At 46.5% G+C, this 23673-nt stretch overlaps 1 pseudogene; it reads right to left on the bottom strand.

Annotated features, from left to right (window-relative positions):
* Positions 1–18423: 18423 nt before the first annotated feature.
* Positions 18424–19031, bottom strand: LOC125551670 (uncharacterized; annotated as a pseudogene).
* Between the last annotated feature and the right edge of the window lie 4642 nt (positions 19032–23673).

Genomic DNA, 23673 nt, shown 5'->3' with positions numbered 1-23673 from the left:
TATTATTTGTCGCGACAATTGCTAGCAACCGCCACAACAAAGTTAGCTGTGTGGTCATCCCCAAATCAAATCGGCTTTGCAGCCCGCCACCCCAAAGTAGCAGTGGCGAACTCAATCGACTATCCACACACGCACGCCCCTCCCCTGCCCCACTTCACTCACTCACTCTCATTCTCCTCCATCTCGTCGCTGTCGTCTCATCCATGCTGCCATTGTCGCCGTCCGCTACCTTTGTCACCCTCCATCCGCTGCCTCCATTGTGCTCGTCGACGGCCTCGGCGTCCACAGCCATCGTCGCCGCCCGCTGCCTTCGTCACCTGCCTCCGTCGCCGTCCGCTGCATCCATCGCCGTCCACTCGGTAATACATCATCATCCCCGTCGTCCCCGCCTCTCTCTTCAGCTTTCCTCCTCGCCACCCGCGGTCATGATCGCCACACACATGGACAGCCGCGGCAGCAGCCACGCACATCCACACGGACGTTCCACTAGGGTTAGGGAAAGTAGAGTCACATTAGAGGTCAATTATATAATATTGCATATATATTCTATTATTATTTACATTATTTCTGTTCATACCGGGTTCAATAATATGTTGTAGTAGATGCCTTCAGTTAATTATAGGTATACATGCTATAAGTGCTAAAGTTTTGGGGGAGAAAGATTAGGAAAAGTAGTGTCTTTCGGCCCCTAAAATTTATTATTTACATTATTTCTGTTCATACCGGGTTCAATAATATGTTGTAGTAGATGCCTTCAGTTAATTATAGGTATACATGCTATAAGTGCTAAAGTTTTGGGGGGACAAAGATTAGGAAAAGTAGTGCCTTTCGGCCCCCAAAATATCCATATTTATGTTTGCCCCCCCCCCCCCCCCCCCCCCCCCCGCGCGAAAAAAAAGATATTGCCTAGCTCCACTAGTAGATGAAATAAAGTATCATTTTTGCAGGGACACCTCTGAGTGGCTTATGTTTTGCCGGAATGTTGATTCATTTCTGTCCTGGCAAATTTCAGGCGCTTGATATGGCCTCTTTTTAGCAAAGGTTATGCCAAAATTTCGGCATGACTTGTGGTATAAAGTACGGTATTTTGAGTGCCCAAGGACACTTATGCTATAAATTTAGGCATGAATTCTGCTTGAACTTTTGGTTGTCTCTTTGGATATGTCGGCGTGAATTCTAAAGCTTGGTGTTTCATACATAGGAAGAGTCAAACTTTAGAAATTATAAGTGCCGAAACCTTAAAAAATATTTAAACCGGATACTTGACAAAAATATATGTAAATGTATCCTGACAAGCACTAGGTTAATTTACATATACTGCAATACAAATTAGCCACACAAAGTATGCATTTTTAAGGAATAACGTGTAAATGTAAGTATGTTAATCAACTAGCTACTTTGAGTACTTGCAATCATAGCTATGCAATGTTGGCGTGCCTTCCAAAGGAAATGTCTGGCGATGATTGGATCCCCGAGTGTGACTACTGCTCCGATGACGGGGTATGTGCGATAGACCTCACCTGGAAAATGGTAGGTGCTTCACCCTCACGCTGAAGGAGTGCTTCGAATATGAGACGATATGCAACAACAAGTATTTAATTAAGCATATGACTTGTGGTTTTTATTTTAATGTGTTATTTTTTTTTTTTGCAATTCGACTAGTGCATCCCCTGCTACGCAAGACCTTATGTCTTAGACAAACTCAGTTTCAAAGATAGGGAGCGTACGGAGACGAAGAAAGATTACCTCAAGACGAAACATGGTTTCACTTTTGACGTTAAGCTCTACAATGGAGTAAATGAATCCCATTTTGGTTGTTCAAATTGAAGAGCACTATGCAAGGCCTACAGATTTGAGGAGGATATGAAGATAACCTTCGATATTGGTGGTGAAGATGATCCTCAAGATAACATCGAAATTTGGGTGGATGTGGACATGATTCCAGTTCTACCTGTATGTGAGTTTATCAAACTAATTTGTTAAGTAATTCATATTGTTTACTTAAAAATATTTGGTATTCATCCGTACTAAAGTTGTTTATTTTTAAATGATAGTTTATTTCTTTGCTCCAACAAATACAAGGAAGGCAGTAGACAAGACATACTACAATTACGGCTCGGAGCTAACTTGTGAGGAGAAAAAAATCTCTTGTCTCATTTATTAATGATGTTGAGAATTTTAAGATCAATTATCAAATTGGCAATAATTATACTAGATACGTGCCTCTAGTCCACGTATTGAACCATGCTAACATCCTTGCGCATATCATGGTATGATTTTGTACTATTGTCTAACTAGTCTATCTTTCGCATACATTCTACGTAAGCAAAACTACATTGCTAACTATATTACTATTATTTTCTTCAACAGAAGCTCCCGCAGGATACTCTGCCTGACCTGATGTTTATGGAAGGTAACATGCCATATTGTTAGCTTACCGCCAAGTCCGCCGGTGTCTTTCTCTAGTGCATACTCGATTTCTTCAACAGATGTACGCATCAACATCAAAGGATGGGCCAAAATAATGAACACGGGTATACAACCAATTGGAGACAACATGGATGTGCGCAAGCCACGTACTGGAGACAGGTGGATCTCTATTCTCCATTGCGAAGATGGAGCTATTTACCTGTTTTATACAATTTTACCTAAGAGAGAGGAGTAGGTCATAGCTAGTACTTGTCATGTGCTAGAATGATGACAAGTTATTTACCTTGGATGATAACAATTATCTACTGTTGTTTAACTTACCATGTGTCATGGTTTTCTTTCTTATTCGATTTGAACATCAATTATCTTTGTGTGCACTCCTTGCCCCAGGCTATGCAAAATTGTAAATCAATCATGATGTATGAATATATTATAATTCTTATATGATGCGTATATATGTATTAACACCTTGTATTACATGATATGTACTGTGATGTCGCATATTTATAGTCTGTGTATTTGTTTCAATTCCTTAAATTATTAGCAGTGGCGGGCATCGAGAGGAACTCGCAACTGAGTGTGCGTCGTTATCTCCGTTAGTGCTCATAACTAGTGACGAGCCCTAGAAAATGCTCGCCACTGCTAGGTATGTACCACTGGCGGGCGGGTGCCCGCCACCTATGCCGTGTTAGCAATGGCAGAAGGTCAGTGGCGGGCGCACTTCAGAGCCTTGCCCGTCACTACTAGGCTTTTTGCGCACGCCACTGTTAGGTATTCCTGCAATAGTATGCGGGTCGATTTGTTGGAACCGTCAGTGTGATTTGCTGTATAGGGCAGAACTACACAGGAGCACCAGTGCTGCAATCTTAGAGTCGATGAGCGGCAACGGCGAGCCGCCCCCTGAGCTCCAAGCAGGAGGCTGAAGGGGGAACCAAGGCACTACCAAAGCTGTCACGGAAAATAAAAGGGGACTCGTGCAAGGGTCCATCGACTTAAGCGGGTGGTCATGGAGGCGTCTATCACGCACATGCGTGGGTGACCGACCAAAATTTGGATCGGTTGTACGGTGCCTAGTGCTGGCCATTTTAATGAAGAGATGGATCACCAATACGGATAGGGACGTCTGGTACCCCCCCCCCCCCTCCCCCGGCCGGCCCAGCGATTGAATTGTGAGTATGTACTCCCTTTGTAAAGAAGTATAAAAGCGTTTAGATCACTAATAGTTATATAAATATTCTTATATTTCTTTACGGAGAGAGTACTATGTACGAGTCATCTAACCCAACATATGAGGTTGAGTCGTCTAAGGTCAATTATAACCGATCCCCTATCCGGCATTAGAGAAGTAAAATTTTGGTTTTACTCTTCTAACTGGCACCTACGCGATCCCCTAGAGGAGAATATATTTTTTACTCCGCCTCCTATACGGCGCCTAAATATACTCGGAGGAAAAAAATCTACCTCTCTTGCAACTCCCACCCCCACTTCCTCTTCGCCGGCGCACCTCCCGGCGATCGTCCCCCCGGCTACCTTGTTGTCTCCCTCGGCCCTTGCCACCCTTCTACCTGACTCGGAGCCCGTTCGCGGCTGTCGCCATCGCCATAATCAATTCGTTGGATTGCTCTCGGATCCTCTTCCTCTTTGGTGGCCATCGCATCGAACGCACCGTTACAGGTCACTCACATGCATCACCGCCCGCTGGTTTGGCCTAAACAACGTCAGTCGGCCGGTGCACCAGCACTGCACCACAAGTGTTCGACGGTTTGCCTAGATGAGTTTTTTGACTTTTTTTTCCTCTGTTTCGATTTGTTTTGTACACTCAAATTGAACCAAGTCATTTGAACTGAAGATGAAGATTTTGAGGGAGATGGTCTTTGAGGACTCGTCTTCATCAAAAATGAAAGAAGACGATGAAGACTTTGAAACCGTTCTTGGCATGATTTTTGATGATGATATTCGGCGGCCGAGGAGAGGATTGCCATTCGGCCGCATAGAACTCAACCGTGATACAGCGGAGGGCCATGCCTAGATCATGATAGACTACTTTGATCCAAATCCAAACTATCCGAAGATGTACTTTTGTCGCGCTTTCGGATGCACTAGTAGAAAAAGGGGCTTTCGTTCGGGCCTAGCCAGCCCATTAGTCCCGGTTCTTCCATGAACCAGGACCAATGGATGCATTCGTCCTGGTTCGTGAGCCCAGGGGGGTGGTCGGGGCCTCGTGGGCATTGGTCTCGGTTCGTATGGACCCATTTGTCCCGGTTCCAGGCACGAACCGGGACCAATGGGCCTCGCTCCTGGCCCACAAACATTGGTCCCGGTTCTTGGCTTGAACCGGGACAGAAGGCTGGGCTTTAGTCCCGGTTCCAGCCATGAACGGGACAAATGAGTTGCCTATATATACCCCGTCGCTGCAGCAGAGCACTCCACATTGCTCTGTTTTTCTAGCCGGCGAGGAGAGGGCATTTGGGTGCTCTAGCTCACCTCCTATGCACACGAGGTGTTCGATGAAATGCCCAAGCCACGCTAGTTAAGCTTTCTCCTCTCGAAGCTCGACCTCCAAGCTCCATTTTCCTCGAGATTTGTCTAGGTTTAGCGGCCCGTCACGTCCCGTCCCCGTCTTCACCGCCGTCGATCGCCCGCGCCGATCTCGTCGCCTGCACCACTGTGGTGAGCCTCTTATCTTCTTATGAAAGAAAAAAATTCTTACTTTAGATAGATACTTTTCTAATTTTCTTACTTTTATTATTGCTTGTGCTTATATAGTGCGATGGTTTTGGTATCCGCCCCCGTCGGCCCTCGTCCTGACTATGATTCAGATGTGGTATATATTATCTTTTATAACTATTTGGTTCATTTATTGTTTATGACAATTATGCCCATCAAGTTGACATAGATTTTATTTATGTAGGAGGTAGTTGAACCGGAAATTCCAACCGACCCTTTTGTCGAGAGTTTAGATTTAGTTGAATAAGAAAACAATTACTTGAAGGAAAAAACAAAAAAAATTGAGGAGGAGAAGATGATATTGGAGTTGCATGTTGCGGATGTCGTCGATGATCACAAGATCAAGATGGATGCAATGCGGTTGAAGATGAGAAAGATTAGAAAATATGCCATTCATACCGAGGCTTGGTATCATTATGCCGTTGGATCAATTTTTACCTTGCTTGTGATTATGATCGCATTTATTGTTGCATTGAAAGGTTTCACATAGTTTCAATGTATGGTTTAACTAGATGCTCTGGAGAGCTATATGTTATTCAATGAGAACTATGTATGTACTTTGTTTTTAATGTGATGATGGACTTCTATTAATTTGGTCACTTATCTATCCATGAGAGCTATATGTACTAAATTGATGATGTAGCTTTGAATGGTGCATTTTATACACGAAGTGCATCCAGTTTTTGCCGTAAGCCTGTCTACTTTCTTGCAAATGCTATGTGGGTGAAATGATGATATCATGCCAACTTTCAACCTTTTCAGAGTTCATTTGTAGTGTTTTTCAATTTCAGGGTCTTATAGCTCAAAATAATCAGTAAATGCATGAAAAATAACAAATGAAGTCAGAAAGGGTTGAAAATTGATAATGTGGCTTTGAATGATGCATTTTGAATACAGAAAAAGTATGGAGTTCAAATAAGTTCAAAAAAATGAAATCCCTCTGTAACAAACGAGTTTCCGTATGAAACCCTGATACTTCGAAAGATATTGTGCATTTTGTACACGAAGTGCATCCAGTTTTTGCCATCAGCCTCTCTACTTTCTTGCACATGCTATGTGGGTGAAATGATGATACCATGCCAACTTTCAACCTTTTCAGAGTTCATTTGTAGTGCTTTTCAATTTTAGGGTCTTATAGCTCAAAATAATCAGTAAATGCATGAAAAATAATAAATGAGGTCAGAAAGGGTTGAAAATTGATGATGTGGCTTGGAATGGTGCATTTTGAACACATAAAAAGTATGGAGTTCAAATAAGTTCAAAAAATGAAATCCCTTTGTAACAGACGAGTTTCCGTATGAAACTATGATACTTCGAAAGAGATTGTCTGTTTTGTACACGAAGTGCATCCAGTTTTTGCCGTAAGCCTCTCTACTTTCTTGCACATGCTATGTGGGTGAAATGATGATACCATGCCAACTTTCAACCTTTTCAGAGTTTATTTGTAGTGCTTTTCAATTTCAGGGTCTTATAGCTCAAAGTAATCAGTAAATGCATGAAAAATAACAAATGAAGTCAGAAAGGGTTGAAAATGGATGATGTGGCTTTGAATGGTGCATTTTGAACATAGAAAAAGTATGGAGTTCAAATAAGTTCAAAAAAATGAAATCCCTTTGTAACAGACAAATTTCCGTATAAAACCCTCATACTTCGAAAGAGATTGTGCATTTTGTACACGAAGTGCATCCAGTTTTTACCGTAAGCCTGTCTACTTTCTTGCACATGCTATGTGAGTGAAATTATGATACCATGCCAACTTTCAACCTTTTCAGAGTTCATTTGTAGTGCTTTTCAATTTCAGAGTCTTATAGCTCAAAATAATCAGTAAATGCATGAAAAATAATAAATGAAGTCAGAAAGGGTTGAAAATTGATGATGTGGCTTTGAATGGTGCATTTTGAACACATAAAAAGGTATGGAGTTCAAATAAGTTCAAAAAATGAAATCCATTTGTAACAGACGAGTTTCCATATGAAACTCTCATACTTCGAAAGAGATTGTCCGTTTTGTACACGAAGTGCATCCAGTTTTTACCGTAACCCTCTCTACTTTCTTGCACATGCTATGTGGATGAAATGATGATACGATGCCAATTTTCAACCTTTCAGAGTTCATTTAAAATGCTTTTCAATTTCAGAGTCTTATAGCTCAAAATAATCAGTAAATACATGAAAAATAACAAATGATGTCAGAAAGGGTTGAAAAATGATGACGTGGCTTTGAATGGTGCATTTTGAACACAGAAAAATTCTGGAGTTCAAATAAGTTCAAAAAATGAAATCTCTTTGTAACAGACGAGTTTCCGTATGAAACCCTCATACTTCGAAAGAGATTGTCTGTTTTGTACACGAAGTGCATCCAATTTTTGCCGTAACCCTCTCTAATTTTTTGCACATGCTATGTGGATGAAATGATGATACCATGAAAAAAGAAAATTAACTAAAAAACGTTTATAAAACTCTAATAGCAAAAGGAATGAACTAAAAAGCTTTTATAAACCTCTAGTATTTTTTAAACTAAAATTATATAAAATTAATGCCACTGAAATTATCAAAGTATTTTCTGTTCAAAACATGCAAAGCAGAAAGAAACAAAATAAACTTTAATAAAAAGTAGAAACAAAATTAAATAAATTAAAATTTAATAAAATAAAGAAGTAGAAACAAAATAAACTTTATAAAAGTAAAATAAATAAACTTTAATAAAATAAATAAACTTTAATAAAATAAATAAAAATAGCAACAGTAAGGTTTTTTGCTGTAAGTAGAAACAAAATAAAATAAATAAAACAACAAAAAAAGTGCCAACTACTGGGCCACCACGGCCTGAATACGACTAGAAACCCTACCATGCGCCAAGATTCAGGCCTGTAGAAGGCCCAGTAGGCCCATCAGGCATAGCAGTGGCAATAAGGCTCGTAAGCCTACAATCGAGAGGAGCTCGAGAGGGGTGCGGCAGTGGGGCTTATAAACCACTCCGCGCCCCTTTCAACTAGCGAGATGAGACTAAAGTTTTGGCCACGGGGAGCACGAGGCCTTTGGTCCCGGTTGGTGGCACCAACCGATACCAAAGGGGGGCATTCGTACCGGTTGTGCCACCAACCGGTACGAATGCCCCCCTTTGGTATTGGTTGGTACCACCAACCAGGACCGAAGGCCTTCTCTTCCCGCCCTTTGGGCTGCTGAAAAGAGACCTTTGGTCCCGGTTGGTGGCACCAACCGGGACTAAAGGGGGCATTGGTACCGGTTTGTGCCATGAACCGGTACCAATGCCCTGGGTATATAAGAAAACACTTAGCAGTTTCGATGAAATCCATCACTTCTTCTCCCCGACGCCCTTGCTCCTCCTCGTCACCGTCGCCGCCCGACGCCCCTGCTCCACCTTGCCGTCGCTGCCGCCACCGACGCCGTCGGGCTGCTCAATGTCGCCGTCGCCGTCGCCGACGACGCCGTCAGGCTGCTCAACGTCGTTGCCGCCGCCGCTGACGCCCTCTGCCCCGACGCGCCGTCGACCCTCGCGCCCCTGCCGGCCCCGACGCGACGCCCCCTGTGAGCACCAGCCTGCTCCCGCGCCCCTGCGCCCCTACCCTGCCCGCCGGCGCCGGCGCTGGCCCCTCCACCGTGCCCCTGGATCCGCCCCTGCGCGGTGCTATTATATTTGTAGATGTTTTTATATTTTTTTAGAAGTTTTTAGATGCTATTCTTAGATGTTTTTACATGTTTTTAGGTTATTTTAGTTTATGTTTAGTTTAGTTTTAAGAGTAGGAAAATTTCGGATGTGTAGTTATATTTATTTAGATGTCTAGTTAATTTAGATGTTGTAATTTGTTCATAAAAATTGTGCACTTTTGTATAGAAACTTTATTTTTTTCATATGTACGAAAATGTAGAGTGAAAAGTTTTATATATGCAAAAGTTACATTTTTAGAAAAGTTTTATATATCTAGCTAGGAAAGGAAAGAAGAAGAAAAAGAATGAGAGGAAAAAGGAAAATAAGAAGAGGAAGAAAGGAGAAGAAGAGGAGAGGAAGAAGAGGAGAAGTAAATAAGAAGAGGAAAAAAGAAGAAAAAGAAGAGGAGAAGAAGAAATGAATAGAAGAGAAGAAGAGAAAATAGAAAATAGTATTTTCTATTTCCTCTTCTTCTCCTCTATTCATTTCTTCTTCTCCTCTTTTTTTTCGTTGTCGATATACCCCGTCCCGATAACTTAGTTTAGTTTTAGGATTATTTTAGTTTATGTTTAGTTTAGGAAGAAGGAAAAGAAAAAGGAGAAGAAGAGGAGAGGAAGAAGAGGAGAAATAAATAAGAAGAGGAAAAAAGGGGAAAAAGAGGAGAAGAAGAAAGGAATAGAGGAGAAGAAGAGAAAATATTCTATTTTCTCTTCTTCTCCTCTATTCCTTTCTTCTTCTCCTCCTTTTCTTCTTCTTTTTTCTTCGATCTTGTCTTTTATTCCTTTCTTCTTCTCCTCTTTTTATTTCTTCTTCGTCTTCTTATTTTTTATCGGGTATGTCGTTGTCGATATACCCCGTCCCCGATAACTTCGACATGAGGGGGGAGGAGTCGCCGAGGGTTTGAGGGGCGAGGGGCGGGAACTAGCTAGGGTAGAGGGTCGAGGGTCACCGAGGGGTCGAGGGTCGCCGAGGGTTCGAGGGTCGAGGGGTCGTCGTATGTTGTCGTTGTCGATATACCCCCTCTCGACCATGATAACTTATACCACGGGGGCACCCCCCCCCCAGCCCTCTCGCTCGACCAAAACTCTCGAGGACGCCCAAACCCTAGAGAAAAATTATGTCGGTCTCCTACCCCCTCCCGCCGCGCCCCTACCCGATCGACAAACTCTCTTGAGGCCACCCAAATTTACCAAGTTAAAAGTGTGTTGTCGCCGAGGCCACACCAAACCCTAGAGAAGCATCGAGGCCATGCCACTAATATAATTCCTTATTGTGCTTAGCTAGCTAGTTCAATGTTTGCCACTAATATATCCATCTGTCATGTTTGAATAATAATTGCCATGTTGTAAATATTTGCAGAAACTATGGATCCGCACCCCCGAGACGAAGCACAAGAAGTGGTGTTGGGGGAGATAATCGCACATGGAAGTGATGTCGTCTTGTCATTTCTCAACGACACATGCACCAATGGTCTGGAAAGACAGGATGAAGAAGCAGGCTACGACGACGATGATCAAACAATGGAGGAGGAAGGACACCGTGATGACGGCTCCGGTGACCGAATGGAGGGGGAAGTACACCGTGATGACGGCTCCGGTGACCGAATGGAGGGGGAAGGACACCGTGATGACGGCTCCGGTGACCGAACGGAGTCCGGCCAGGTATATATATTAATTAATTAAGCATGTGCTGACTATACCTAATTGATGCATTAATTGTTTTTGGTATGTACACATATTAACTCTCTTCTTTTTCTTCTTTTCTAGCCCTCCGGATCGAGCAACACTTCGATAACGAGGCAAGGCCCGAAGAGAAAGTTGCGCTCAGATGAAAGGTACACGATCATCGAAATTGATCACGCTGGCCAACCGATTTAACCCCTCCGGACCAAGCAAAAATTTAATGCTTAGTGCGGGGTTCTAGTTAGGGACATGATCCCGATCAGCATCGAGCAATGGTTGAAACCTAAGGACAAAGACTCTCAGGTGTTTTATGTCAGCGATAGGCAGAAAGCTGATCTTTGGACCGCGCTGCAGGAAAATTTCACCTTCCCGCTAGAGGAGGATCCGAAGGATCTAGTTAAAAAGCCAATGATCAAGGCTTATGCTCTTAAGAAGATGGCCGAGCTATTCAGGAGGTGGAAGAATGAGCTGAAATCATCGTTTGTCGACTAAGACAAGACTCCAGAATTCATCAGCCGATTTGAGAAGATCAACGATTAGTGGCCCGCATTTATCACCAAAAAGAAATCTGAGAGAGCAGCGAAGATGTCAGCGACAAACAAGAAAAATGCTGCAAAGAAGAAGCATCACCATCGCACGGGGTCAGGTGGCTACCTAAAAGCCCGGCCGTTGTGGGACAAGGCTGAGAATGACCTCATTGCTAAAGGGATCGAACCAGAGATGCGACGCTGGCCAGACCGTTGCAGGACTTGGTTCTTCGGGGCTGGGGGAAAATTGGACCCTGTAACAGGGAAGTGCGTTTGGACCAACGAGCAGTTGAACACACCCATCGAGAAGCTTCAAGAGTATATCGAAAAGGCGCAGCAAGGGACGTTCGTTCCGGACAGAGAGAACGACGAGCTCACAGAGGCCCTCGAGAATCCTGAGCACCCCGGACGGACACGAGGCACGCCAGGATCCCTTTCGTGGAAGGCTGGATTTCCCGACGCAGGCGGTTACAAACACCGGGAGAGGAAGAAGAAAAAGGAGTTGACCCAACTACAGGCGCTGCACACAAGGGTGCAAGCGCTAGAGGAACGAGACGAGGCCCGCAGCGCGCGACCTGCCGAAGTTGCTACACCCAAAGCTACACTGCCATCTCAGCGGAGAAGCAGCGTGGCTTCCACGAAGCTGCTTCAGGAGCCTATCTTCATGGCTCCTGCTAGCTACCCCGTGGACTTAATCACGGAGTCTCACAATTGCCACCTTATGACGCAATGGATGAATATGAAAGTCAAGGAGGCTGTTGGCTCTGTTGCATGTCCTGAACCTGACGCAACTTTTCACTGCCGTCCGATTCCAGAAGGATATGCTAGGGTGATGGTGGACGAAATAATAGAGGGATTTGAGGAGCTCGAGCTTGACCACCCTACCGATGAAGGGGAGACTCGGTTGGGTTCTGCTCTGAATACTCCATGCCTATGGCGGAAGGAGCTCATCAACCTTCCGAACTAGACGCCCCCGCCTCCTCCTCCTCCTCCGGCGAGTCAGGGCACTCCGCCTCCTCCACCGCCTCCTCCTCCGGCGAGTGATCAGGGCACTCAGCCTCCTTCTCCGGCGTGTGGAGACACTCCGCCTCCTTCTCCGCCTGCACCAGCGCGCCCGAGCAGCCACCAGCCTCCTTCTCCGGCGCGTGGCGGCACTCCGCCTCCTTCTCCACCTGCGCCGGCGCGCCCGAGCAGCCACCAGCCTCCTCCTTCTCTGGCGCGTGGCGGCACTTCGCCTCCTTCTCCGCCTACGCCGGCGCGCCCGAGCAGCCACCGGCCTCCTCCTTCTCCGCCTCGCCAGCAAGGGCAGAAGAGACCAGCCGCCGCCCCGGCTGCTCCGGCGCGTCGTAGTCCTTCTCCTCTGCCTCGTAAGCAAGCACGAAAGAAGACAGCCACAGCTGCTCCGTCTGCTCCGGCGTCTAGCAGTACAGCCAAAGGCAGGCAATACAGATTTGGTCCACCTCTCAAGCCTCTAGAGAAGTTACCATACGAGAGGACCGTGGAAGAAAACGCAAAGATCATGGAAAAAGAAGTGAATGGCTTCTTTGAAGGGGTGAAAGCAAAGAGACATCCACCTCCGGAGGAGAAGCTAGACCGGGTGAAAGCAAAGCGCACACTCGATGCCCTGAGGAAACCACCAAAGTCTCCACTGAAAACCAACTATGAGCGCATTACTGCAAAGGTATATATCGAAGCGGAGCGGTCGGGAAATACTATCAGTGATCGAAGGGTAGCAGAACGACGAGTTGGGAAAAAAATTGCCTAGCTCGGTGAACAAGCGGACCAATCATGCCCCTCACTCAAGGTGTCTAGCGATATCGTCGCTAATGATCCGGGGATGGTGCCCGGTTATAGCAATCTTAAAGATTACCTGCCCGACGATGTACATTATGATTTCTTGGAGGTGGAAGAACACCAATACCATTATGGGAAGCCTCTTGTCAAAGATGAAAAATCTCTAACAACGATGATGCGAAGATTCCATGATTGGTGCATGAAAACCTGCAGAAAGTCTGGGGGGACGAATACTTTGTATCTGAGAGTTAAAGAGGAGCACGACCTCGTTGGAATTGATTTGTTGACTGTTCTATTTGAGGAGTTCTTCCAGTGGTTCAATCAAAATGCCCTCGATAAATTAACGGTCACTTGCTACTGTCTGTAAGTACTACTTCTGTCATTAAGTCTCTATATATAGCTCAGCTCTTTCATTGCATGTATATATGATTATCCTCACTATATTATGCAGATTGGAGATCATCGAGTGCAGAAAAGCAGAAATGTATGATATTGGGTTCATTAACACAAATCTCACAGATAAATTTGAGGTTGAAAAGAACGCCGATGATGCTGAGGCCAACTTGCTCAAATCATTGATAGTAAATCAAAACAAAGATAAAATACTCTTTCCTTACAACTTCGAGTGAGTGTTACTGTCTTGTGCATATTCGGTTTCCCTTATTACTCAAGCGAGGTTATAGTAATGTAATTGATGAGTTATGCATGCGTGCGCAGCTTCCACTATATTCTCCTGGAGATTAAGCTTGAGGGCTAGTAACGGTCTTTGACTCGAGACGAAAATCTCCCGAGACCTATGCGGACATGACTAAAATGCTCGAGAAGTAAGTTCAATCGATCATTATCGCACCATATCGGCATCTTTTTGTTCATTTCCTGATATCAAGTAATTGTTTTCTTTGTCTCACAAGGTTTGGAAAGTATTCACCGCACAAGCTCCAGGACTGCCGGGGGAGCTGCGATGGACATACCCGAAAGTAAGTAGTACTAGCTAGCTAGTTCCGCGCATCTCGATCCCGTTGATTCTAGCTACTTTCATCAATGCCATTTATAATGCTTCATTATCAGTTTGATTGACATCTATTTCTCATAAAGTGCTTATGGCAGGAACAAGGGAATGATTTCTGTGGATACTACGTGTGCGAGTTCATCTACAACGCGACTTGCAAAGATAAGCGGGGCTACTCTAAAAGACAATTTGATGTGCGTAAGCAATAATATTCACAATTTCATTTTATTACACCATCATTTCTGTTGAGTTTCATTCATATATATGTATTAACCCCCTTCTTCAAATTAGACGTGGGAGATGCGGAATGAACTCCTACCAGAAGATCGCATGAAAGCAATTCAAGAGGAATTAGCGGGATTCTTTCTTGACCACGTCATCAATAAAGCCGGAGAATACCATGTGGAACTTGATTTCAGATGCTAGGGGATTGTAACAGATCTTACATATTGTATATGTATGTAGCCAGTAGCGTCGGATAGATAATACGAAAAATTGTTGTTCGACCAATCTCTCGGAGAAGGAGAGGTCGATCACTTCTCTCAGTATGCATGACAAACTTCTGTACTTAATGATTTCCTTCATTTTCTTACTAGCTAGCTTGTCGAGGGCCTCTCTATACGTATAGTACGTAGTGTCGACCAAGCACGGAGATAAGAGAGGACACTTCTCTCTATTAATTAATTAGCTACGTAACACAATATATGAAACACCTTAATTAACCATACAAAAACCCCAAATCCACCCCCCTTTCAGAAAAAAAACAAAAACCTAGCCCCTGAACAGCTCACGCCTGGATGCCTATTGGTCCCGGTTGGTGCCACCCTGGGACTAAAGGCCCTCATGCCTGGGCTCACCACAGCGGCCACGTGGAGGCCCATCTGTCCCGGTTCGTATAAGAACCGGGACTAAAGGCCAAGGGAATTAGTAACGACCCTTTAGTCCAAGTTCCGCAACCGGGACAGATGGGCCTTATGAACCGGGACAAATGGCCCTTTTTCTACTAGTGATGCACACAAGTCTTTTTATCACCATTGTCGTTGAGACGTATGAGATTGGTTCAAGCTTAAAAGGAATGCATGCAGAGAAATAAGTGCAAGCCCTCTGATGAAGTGTATTGCAGTTCTTTGAGTTTTGGCATATGGGTGTTCGGCCGATGCAATTGACGACTATGTCCACATTGGTGAAGACACAATCTTGGAGTCCGCTCGAAGGTTCACTAGAGCAGTGATCGATGCTTTTGGACTGGAGTACTTGAGGGCACCCAGCGAGGAAGACACCCAAATGCTAATGACAGAGAGTGAAGCAAGAGGATGGCCATGGATACTTGGATCACTTGACGGTGTGCACTGGATCTGAAAGAATTGTCATGCAGAGTGGAAGGGTTAGTACAAAGGTCACTACAACAATCCAACAATCATTCTTGAGGCAGTTGCAATGAAGGATCTTTAGATATGGCATTCATTCTTTAGTTTTCCTGACTCTCACAATGACCTAAATGTGTTGTCGAGAACACCACTGTTTGCTAAGCTTATTACAGGAGATGCTCCTGCTTGCAACTATTCAGTCAATGAGCACAACTACTCGATGGGTTACTACCTTGCGGATAGCATCTATGCCCCATATGGGCCACATTAGTCAAAACAATTCCACGTCCAAAAGACAACAAAAACATTGACTTTGCTCAATGTCAAGAAACGGCTAGGAAAGATGTGAAGAGAGCCTCAGGAGCGCTTTGCAATTGTTCGTGGCCCCGCCGAGTACTGGAGCTCTCCAAGGTCCTATGGCAGATCATGACTTGTTGCAGTAGTACTGGGGTGCCAGATCTGGAGTTCGATGGCATGTCCGGGGTGTTGCCCTGGTCTGATTCGTTCAACGACAATGGCTTCACTTTTGATGAGCCACTTAGGAGGCCCGCAAAGCTGCATATCAGCGATAGAGCCGTGTCGAGTTCGGGTGAGGAGGTGATCCGTTATTCTTTTCTTCGGTGGCTGGTGTGGTGGTGCCGGAGACAAGTGACGAGCGTTGGTGTCAAGCTTGAAGATGTTCTGCTATCTTTTCAGTTTTGTTATGTCGGTTCTTACGTGTGACTTGTACTTTGTTCTTTATGATATGAATGAGACACGTATTACCATGCAAAAAGAAAAGACCACATTTGTATTATTAAACTGCAAATTCTTCTGGACTGCAGTGGAGGCGACTGGCGGAGCTATGCGTTGGGAAAATGGGCTATGGCCCACCCAACATATAGCAAATACAGTGTAGAATTGAGCGAAACTAGATCATGTGGATAAAAATAGTTGGTCTTCCTTTGTACCGGCCCGGCCAACTTTTCTTGAATAGCTCCGTCACTCGGACAACAATGCCGAAAAGAATCCGAAAACAACCTTTTTGAACAAGATGAAGAGAACAACATCTAAAGATTATTGAGAAATCTCCTGTTTGTAGAACATTTTTTTTCTGCCAGTCTACTTCAATACCAAAACAAACATACCAAAAAGTTCCAGTGTCTGAAAACTAATCTCGCACTTTCTGTTTGCAGATCGAGACATGTAGAAAGGTTGAAAGTGTGCTGACACGCGGCTGGACAGGATACATATCAAGGTTCTACCGTTTCATTTTCATGCTGCACTGGACCAGGCGAAACGCATCGCAAACAAGAAAGAGTTCCTCGAGAAACAGACTACGGACTCGATGATGCTCGTGTGTACAGACAGGTTTGGATCAACCACAACCAAACAACATTTTTCAGATTCAGAAGTGTAATGTACTTAACATCCAATGATGTTCGTGTAGCTAATGTGTACAGTGAGAAGTGCAGTGTAGTATTTAACATCCAAAATAAGTGCAAGGTATTCATGTTCAGATTCAGTAGTGGCAACTAAGGGCATCTTCAGCCGCGCCCTCAAAAAGGCCCCTTCAGGCGTTTTTTCGTCCGCCGGCGCCAAAAAATCGGCCCAGTCACGCCTCCAAGAGCCCAGTTTTCGCCGACTCGGGCCGAAATTGGCGTCGGCGGACCCAATCCGAACCCGGCGCGCTGGGGGTCGCTCGGGGGCGCCGGGCGAATCGTTTTTGGCGCGAAGAGCCGCGGGCCCGCCGCGTCAGCAACTCTACTCTCTTCTCGCCCCTTCGTCGTCCTCATCGCGTCGTTTCCCGCGGCGAATCAATGCCAAAACTGTCGTGCGCTGCCGCGCCGGTCAGCCTCCATTGATGCCTCACGGGTGGCGCAGTGAAGGCTGAACAACGCGTCCCTCGGCCGCCACGCAATCACGCCACGCGTAACGCGCCGGCCAAGCCTACCACGCGGCGTCTCCGCCTATAAAAGCCGACTGCAAGCGCGCCGGAGAGACTCACCCCGATCATCCACCGACGACGCGCTCATTTCTCCCCCTTTCCTCCTCTCGCCGTCACCAGTTGAGAAAGCATGGCCGAGCGTTTCCCAGGCGACGGCGCAGCGGCGAACGGATTCGGGCACCGTCATCTGCACGAGGACGAGGCTCGCCTCCTTTTCGAGGCCGAGTACCCGGTCCCGTCGGACATGCGGGTGCCCGGGGCGTGGAGGATCAGCGCCGGCGGTGTGCCGGTGCCCCCGATACCCACCGGCGCGGCGCGGTGTGCGGAGATCGCACGCATCCGCTCGTCCCTGCCGCGTGCGGCGAGGGAGGGGCCCCGGTACGTCCCTGACAGCCCAATCTGGGAGCCGTACTTCCGCCGCCGGCACGGCGAGCAGCTCGAGGCCACCAACGGCGTCGTGCCCTCCGGCAGGTTCAACGCCGCCGGCCGGCGTCGGTGGTGGGGCGTGCCCGGGCGCACGTTGGAGTCCGTCCTCGAGTACATCGAGGGCAGCAACACGCCGCGCCTCGAGTACCCCGCTCCCCCGTCCTTCTCACGCCGCCGGGGAAGCTCCTGGACGCCGAGGCGTATGGTGACCGGGGTGTCCTCCTCCTCGTCCAGCGGCTCTCCCTGCCTCCACCTCCGCCCCGTCAAGCCGGAGCCCCAGGACACGCCTGTCAGCGCGCGTACCCGCAGCTCCGGCGTCCTCGTCGAGCCCAAGGTGGAATCCAGCCTCCCCCCGGAGTACGAGGAGATAGCCCGGGGCGGGTTCTCCGACGAGGACGCCATGCGGTGGTCGCGCGACGACTACCTGCGCGAGGAGATGATCCGACAGTGCCGGGCCCTGGAGGAGATCGCCGCCCGCAAACGTGGGCGCGAGGACAAGGACGGTGTCGTCGTCCTCGATAGCGACGACGACGACACCCCCGGACCGTCCAACCCGCCGCGCCAACCGGGGGAGGGATGCAGCAGGGACGGCGGAGGCGTAGGCGGGGGCGACGACGACGACGACGATGGCGGCGGTGACTACACGCGGTTCTACAGCCTTCTCGACATGTAGAACCGCATGGGCGGGCGGCGAGGGAGACGACGGGGTAGCCCGCGGTAGTTTTTTTCTTTTTTTGTAAAATATGTTTAAATTTGAACGAACTCGCCCGTGTTTACGTTGTGTTTGCGCCGAATTTAAACATTTTAAAAACCCGTGGAGGGCCGCGACTGGGGACATCACGCCCCCAGTGCGCGGTTTAGCGCCGGTGCGCCCTCAGGGGGCGATTTTTTACTCTTCCTGAAGGGCTGGAGATGCCTAAGTGCTGGCGCGGGTGTGCTCGTTGGCGGCGTCGCGGGCGCGCAGCTCCCTGATCTCCTCCTCCCACTTGTCCACCCTCTCCTTGTGGATCCTGCGACGCACGCAATACAGCAAGCAGTTGGTGAGCACCCGCCCGAGGAGCAAGCATGACGATGATGGGGCTTGCCGCGGCGAGTTTCTTTTCTTACGTGCAGAGGCGGTCCTCAAAGTCGGCGGCGAGGTCCTTGAACATGGCGCGCCCGGAGTCCAGCATCTCCGACACCTGCAATGCCACCGGCATCACTAGACGATTAAGGTAGAATCGATGGGGGAGGAGGAGAGGGTGAAGAGGCGCACCTTGCGAGTGAAGTTGTCGATGGCGAGGAGGATGCGCTGGACGTGCTCCTCCGTCTCCGCCGACCCCACCACCTCAGCCTCTGCCGCCGCCACGACGGCCGTCTCGTCCCCGTCCATCTCCGTGGCGGCCGCCGCTGACGGCGACCCCAGAGGACGCCGGCGCTCCCCTGGCTCGCGGTGTCGTCGTTGTCATTGCTCTGCACAAACGCGTGCAGCATTCGATTACTCGCGAACTCGAAAACTTCACGGGAAACTCGAATTCGACTCCGAAACTCGATCACCAGCGCGCTCCAAATGTTTCAGTGGCTTAGGGCCTGTTCGTGAGCTCGCCGAAAAGAGGACAGTTTTTTTTTAGTTGAAAAAAAAGGACAGTTACAAGAGGAGAAGTCACGTACAGTTCTGGGGCCTTGGAGCATTGGGGAAGGTGGATGACATGGCTGCAGTAGCAACTGTTGCTAGGAGCAGCAACGGCGAGTTTCTGGGAGCTTCTACAGTTGTTTTTCTCAGGCTGCATTCATGCAGAGATTGTTGAAGCGCTTGCAGTAAGGGAGGCGCTATCATTGGCAGATGGCCTGCTCGCCCGAAGAATTAAAATAGCTTCAGACTGCCTCAGAGTTACCAACACACTGAAGGAGGGATCCAAACCAGTGTACTATCATATTTGGCAGGAGATTAATTAAGGGGTGTTTGTTTTCAGGGACTTTTTGGTGTAGGCACTAGAAAAAATCTTTCTTAGAGATTTTTTAACCAAACAGGAAAGACTACTATGGACTAAAAGTTGCTTTTTAGGATTAAATGAAGAAGACTCTCAAGGAGAGTCTTTTTTGGGACTTTTCCAACAATGTCCCTCCATGCACTCATTGGTCCGCCACCCTATGGTGTTGATTGATTGTTATTTTTCTATATACCAGGAGTAACATGGTCATTTAATAACTTTTACGGAGGGACTCCTGAAAACAAACAGGAAGAAATTTTTTAAAGACTAGAAACTTTTTAATTGGGACTAGAAAAAATCTTAGGACTTATGAACCAAACAAAGCCTAAGTCTAGAGATGCGTGGTTTAACGGGGTTGAGTTCAGTCACGAGAAGTGGGTTTCAAACTTTGAAGCCCACATGCTCGCCCGATCATCGCTCCAGAGTAATATTGGTCGATGCATTTGGCTTTTAGATCAGCCTGGGGCTTATGTATCCCTAGAGATTTTGTAATTTGACGTGCCGGGGTACTACACCACTAAAAAAAACATATAATACGTTAGGCCAGTTATGTAAGTCTGGCATTATTGGGGGCAGCCCAGTGCGAAGGGGTCAGTAGAGGACTGCCCCGCTTTGGTGGATCCTACTCTATCCTAGTCGCCATCGACAAATTCCATTGATAAATTCTTAAAGTATGGACAGTTCATACCTCTTAAGCATCATTAGGCTTTGTACAATGAGAGATGCTTAGAAAAATAAATCAGGTTTTTCTGAAGCACCGGTGCCTATTTCTAGGGAGAGACGCTTAGTTAAACGTCTATTCTGTATAAATAAGCACTGGTGCTTAAAGAAAGCCTAGTTTATTTCTCTAAGCACCTTCCTGAGCATCTCCCATTGTACAAGGTCTTACACGGTAGCCATAGTGACGACTTTGTCTATCGTCTGCACGACATGTCTCAAGTCGTCATCTCATGAGTATAAAACCTACACTTCTTATTTTCTTGTCAATTGTGACTGTTGAACGTGTATATACATATAGGTTAGGGTCATGTATTGTCACGCTTCCTTTCTCTTATGTACAATGTATAGCTTGGGAGACAAGTCGAGGTTGTGCACCCATGTACCTGTATATGAATTAAGTCGCATGCAATCCAATCTTTCCTAACGACAGCGACGGGTGAGGTTGTCTGTGGTTAGCACAACTCCCCTTCGAAGATACCACAACTTTTTTTAACTTTAGTGGAATCTTCGGCATCCAAATTTTCTTGTTATTATCCACTGGGACCTTTGAGTGCGTGAGTGCATAGTACATAAAGTCAACTGCAAAAGACCCAAATATAGTGAGGTTCAAGGGAAACACATTCCGTCCTTGTATTGGGTTAATCGATTCCAATTGAAATGGCAGATTTTGCCATGACATAAGACGGATGCCAATTTGTTGGGGAACGTAGTAATTTTAAAAAAATTCCTGCGCACACGCAAGATCATGGTGATGCATACCAATGAGAGGGGAGAGTGTGATCTACGTACCCTTGTAGACCGACAGCGGAAGCATTAGCACAACGCGGTTGATGTAATCCTACATCTTCACGGCCCGACCGATCAAGCACCGAAACTACGGCACCTCCGAGTTTTAGCACACGTTCAGCTCGATGACGATCCCCGGACTCCGATCCAGCAAAGTGTCAGGGAAGAGTTCCGTCAGCACGACGGCGTGGTGACGATCTTGATGTACTATCGTCGCAGGGCTTCGCCTAAGCACCGCTACAATATTATCGAGGATTATGGTGGAAGGGGGCACCGCACACGGCTGAGAATATGATCACGTGGATCAACTTGTGTATCAAGGGGTGCCCCCTGCCCCCGTATATAAAGGATCAAGGGGAGGAGGCCGGCCGGCCCCTATGGCGCGCCAAGGAGGAGTCCTCCTCCTAGTAGGAGTAGGACTCCTACTCGGAGGGGAAAGAAGTGGGGAGGGAGAAGGAAAGGGGGGCGCCGCCCCCCCCCCTCTCCTAGTCCAATTCGGACCAGGGGGGAGGAGGCGCGCAGCCCACCTTTGGCTGCCCCTCTCTCTCTCCACTAAGGCCCATATGGCCCATTACTTCTCCCGGGGGTTCCGGTAACCCTCCGGCTCTCCGGTTTTCTTCGAAATCACCCGGAACACTTCCGATGTCCGAATATAGCCGTCCAATATATCAATCTTTATGTCTCGACCATTTCGAGACTCCTCGTCATGTCCGTGATCACATCCGGGACTCTGAACTAACTTCGGTACATCAAAACTCATAAACTCATAATATAACTGTCATCGAAACCTTAAGTGTGCGGACCCTCCGGGTTCGAGAACAATGTAGACATGACCGAGACACGTCTCCGGTCAATAACCAATAGCGGAACCTGGATGCTCATATTGGCTCCTACATATTCTACGAAGATCTTTATCGGTCAGACCGCATAACAACATACGTTGTTCCCTTTGTCATCGGTATGTTACTTGCCCGAGATTCGATCGTCGGTATCTCAATACCTAGTTCAATCTCGTTACCGGCAAGTCTCTTTACTCGTTCCGTAATACATCATCTCGCAACCAACTCATTAGTTGCAATGCTTGCAAGGCTTATGTGATGTGCATTACCGAGAGGGCCCAGAGATACCTCTCCGACAATCGGAGTGACAAATCCTAATCTCGAAATACGCCAACCCAACATGTACCTTTGGAGACACCTGTAGAGTACCTTTATAATCACCCATTTACATTGTGACGTTTGGTAGCACACAAAGTGTTCCTCCGGCAAACGGGAGTTGCATAATCTCATAGTCATAGGAACATGTATAAGTTATGAAGAAAGCAATAGCAACATACTAAACGATCGGGTGCTAAGTTAATGGAATGGGTCATGTCAATCAGATCATTCACCTAATGATGTGATCCCGTTAATCAAATAACAACTCTTTGTTCATGGTTAGGAAACACAACCATCTTTGATTAATGAGCTAGTCAAGTAGAGGCATACTAGTGACACTCCGTTTGTCTATGTATTCACACATGTATTATGTTTCCGGTTAATACAATTCTAGCATGAATAATAATCATTTATCATGATATAAGGAAATAAATAATAATTTTATTATTGCCTCTAGGGCATATTTCCTTCAGTCTCCCACTTGCACTAGAGTCAATAATCTAGATTACACAGTAATGATTCTAACACCCATGGAGCCTTGGTGCTGATCATGTTTTGCTCGTGGAAGAGGCTTAGTCAATGGGTCTGCAACATTCAGATCCGTATATATCTTGCAAATCTCTATGTCTCCCACCTGGACTAGATCCCAGATGGAATTGAAGCGTCTCTTGATGTGCTTGGTTCTCTTGTGAAATCTGGATTCTTTGCCAAGGCAATTGCACCAGTATTGTCACAAAAAAAATTCATTGGACCCGATGCACTAGGTATGACACCTAGATCGGATATGAACTCCTTCATCCAGACTCCTTCATTTGCTACTTCCGAAGCAGCTATGTACTCCGCTTCACATGTAGATCCCGCCACAACGCTTTGTTTAGAACTGCACCAACTGACAGCTCCACCGTTTAATGTAAACACGTATCCGGTTTGCGATTTAGAATCGTTCGGATCAGTGTCAAAGCTTGCATCAACGTAACCTTTTACGATGAGCTCTTTGTCACCTCCATATATGAGAAACATATCCTTAGTCCTTTTCAGGTATTTCAGGATGTTCTTGACCGTTGTCCAGTGATCCACTCCTGGATCACTTTGGTACCTCCCTGCTAGACTTATAGCAAGGCACACATCAGGTCTGGTACACAGCATTGCATACATGATAGAGCCTATGGCTGAAGCATAGGGAACATCTTTCATTTTCTCTCTATCTTCTGCAGTGGTCGGGCATTGAGTCTTACTCAACTTCACACCTTGTAACACAGGCAAGAACCCTTTCTTTGCTTGATCCACTTTGAACTTCTTCAAAACTTTGTCAAGGTATGTGCTTTGTGAAAATCCAATTAAGCGTCTTGATCTATCTCTATAGATCTTAGTGCCTAATATGTAAGCAGCTTCACCGAGGTCTTTCATTGAAAAACTCTTATTCAAGTATCCCTTTATGCTATCCAGAAATTCTATATCATTTCCAATTAGTAATATGTCATC

Source organism: Triticum urartu, chromosome 1A (assembly GCF_056163025.1).
Source record: "Triticum urartu cultivar PI428250 chromosome 1A, HENAU_Tu73, whole genome shotgun sequence".
Taxonomy (NCBI): Eukaryota; Viridiplantae; Streptophyta; class Magnoliopsida; order Poales; family Poaceae; genus Triticum; species Triticum urartu.
This window is presented reverse-complemented; position numbering and strand designations above follow the sequence as displayed.